Here is a 3,113-nt window from a genome sequence, read left to right as displayed (position 1 = left end):
TGCTTGACCACATGTTGAGTGAGCTTCCAAGGAAGCAACACATTCCGGACGTGCTTCTTCTATCCACTCTATCTCCCGCATAATCTGCATCACAAAACCCTACTGCACAAAATTCATCAGATTTAGGATACCACAAGCCATAAGCACAAGTTCCCTTAATGTATCTAATGATGCGTTTAACAGCCGTAAGATGTGATTCTTTTGGGTGAGATTGAAATCTTGAGCATACACCCACACTTTGAACAATATCTGGTCTAGAAGAGGTAAGGTACATGAGTGAACCTATCATTCCTCTATACCTTGTTTCATCCACATCTTGGCCATCATCATCCTTTTCAAGTTTTGTGTTAGGATGCATTGGAGTACCCATTGCTTTGGAATTTTCTAGGCCAAACTTTTTAATAAGTTCTTTTGCATATTTTCCTTGGTAAATAAAAGTTCCACTAGAAGTTTGTTTAATTTGGAGGCCAAGAAAGAAAGTAAGCTCTCCCATTAAACTCATTTCAAACTCACTAGTCATGAGTTTTCCAAACTCTTCACACAAGGAAATGTTGGCCGAACCAAATACAATGTCATCAACATAAACTTGAACAAGGAGTATATCATCATTAGATGCTTTAATGAATAAAGTAGTGTCGGTGGTACCCCTTTGAAATTTATTTTCCAACAAGAAGGCACTAAGCCTTTCATACCAAGCTCTTGGAGCTTGTCTAAGACCATAAATAGCTTTAGTTAATTTGAAAACATGATTTGGAAACTCTTTATGTTCAAAACCGGGGGGTTGTGCCACATACACTTCTCTATCAATAAAGCCATTAAGGAAAGCACATTTAACATCCATTTGAAACATTTTAAAACCTTTATGGGCAGCATAGGCAAGAAGCAATCTAATTGCTTCCATTCTAGCTACCGGAGCAAAAGACTCATCAAAATCTATACCCTCTTCTTGATCGTAACCTTGGGCCACTAATCTAGCCTTGTTACGAACAACTTGTCCATCCTCACCAAGTTTATTTTTAAATACCCACTTAGTACCCGTTACCTTCATACCATCCAAATAAGGTACTAATGTCCAAACCTCATTCTTGTCGAATTGAGCTAGCTCCTCTTGCATGGCCTTGACCCATGATGGATCTTCAAGAGCTTGTTTGACATTGTTGGGCTCCATTTGTGACAAGAAAGCAAAGTTGCTAGGTTCGGTTTGCCTTTTGGTGGAGGATCTTGTTGTTACACCATGAGAGGGATCACCAATAATGAAATCATGAGGATAACCCCTCATAGACTTCCATTCTCTAGGCTTTCGGACAGGTGTAGAGCTTTGATGAACTTCTGGTGGTCTCACTGTTTCAGTTGCTCGTGCCTGCTCAGGAGACAAAATGGAAGTGTCTCCTCCAATCTGACGAGACAGAACCGGGCTAACAGATTCTTCATTTTGCACAGATTTGGGATTTTCTTTATTTGTTCCATTCTCTTCACAATCTGAATCAATATCCTTCACAATACTGGGAATTAAGTTAGAATCACAAAAAGTAACATGTATGGATTCCTCTATTGTCCTATACTCCTTGAGATAAACTCTATAGGCTTTGCTTGTGGTGGAATATCCAACAAACATTCCTTCATATGATTTTGGATCAAATTTTCCAAGGTTTTCCTTATTGTTAAGCACAAAGCATTTGCATCCAAAAACATGAAAATACTTAAGATTTGGAGGGGTTCCTTTCCATAGCTCATATGGTGTTTTCTTTAACCCTTTTCTAATGATTGTTCTATTCAAAATATAACATGCTGTGTTCACAGCTTCAGCCCATAAGAATTTAGGAATTTCATTCTCACACAACATAGCCCTAGTCATTTCTTGAAGGCTTCTATTCCTTCTTTCAACCACCCCATTTTGTTGGGGGTTCTAGGGCATGAAAAATTATGAGAAATCCCTAAGTCATCACAGAATTTTTCAAAGTCTTGATTTTCAAATTCTCTTCCATGATCACTTCTCAAATGGGCAATTTTCAAATCCTTTTCATTTTGAATTTTCTTACAAAGGGTGGAAAAAGCATGAAAAGCATCATTCTTATGAGCAAGGAAAAGTACCCAACCAAATCTAGAGTAATCATCTACCACCACAAGACCATAATGTTTACCTCCTAAACTTTGAGTTCTAGTAGGACCAAAAAGATCAATATGTAACATTTCCAATGGCCTTTTGGTTGAGATTCCATCTTTTGATTTAAAAGAAGATTTTACTTGTTTGCCCAATTGACAAGCGTCACAAGTAAGATCCTTATCAAACTTGATGTTTGGAATTCCTCTAACCAAATTTCTTTTGACTAGCTTAGAAATTTGATACATGCTAGCATGTCCCAACTTTCTATGTCAAAGCCATTTTTCAGATTCAAAAGATGTAAAACATGTTACATTTTATTCCTTTAAATCCTCAAGTGTTAATCCATACACATTGTTACATCTTTTAGCTTCAAGAAGAACATTCCCAGTTTTCTCACACACAACTAAACAAACAAATTTCTTAAAAATAACTTCAAAACCCAAATCACAAAGTTGACTAACACTAAGTAAATTATGTTTCAAGCCATGTACAAGGAGAACATCATTTATACAAGATGAGAAATATTTACCCACTTTTCCAACAGCCACAATTTTTCCTTTTGCATCATCACCGAAAGTGACAAGCCCTCCATCATATTCATCAAGCTTTATGAAGAAGGTTGTCTTTCCGGTCATATGCCTAGAGCATCCGCTATCCATATACCACATATTTTCATTCTTTTTGGATGCTAGGCACACCTACAAAAACAAGCTTAAGTAACCTTAGGTATCCAAATCTTTTTGGATCCTTTTACGTTAAACCATCTTCTATGTCCTAAGCCATTGTAATAAAAACAATTTTATAAACCTTATCACCGACCATTCTTTCACCAAAAAAGCATTGAATGGAAAAGTGTCCATTCCGATTACATAGTCTACAAAATCTTGGAGTTGCTGTTTTGTTAAAGTAGGTGGGATCTTGAAATCTTGTGTCATTAGAAGATGAAGCAATATTTTCAAAATGTGATTTTTCAGATTTATAGAACCCCAACCCAGCCTTATCATAAAGA

Source organism: Arachis hypogaea, chromosome 20, assembly GCF_003086295.3.
Source record: "Arachis hypogaea cultivar Tifrunner chromosome 20, arahy.Tifrunner.gnm2.J5K5, whole genome shotgun sequence".
Lineage (NCBI taxonomy): Eukaryota > Viridiplantae > Streptophyta > Magnoliopsida > Fabales > Fabaceae > Arachis > Arachis hypogaea.
Note: the sequence above shows the minus strand (reverse complement) of the source record.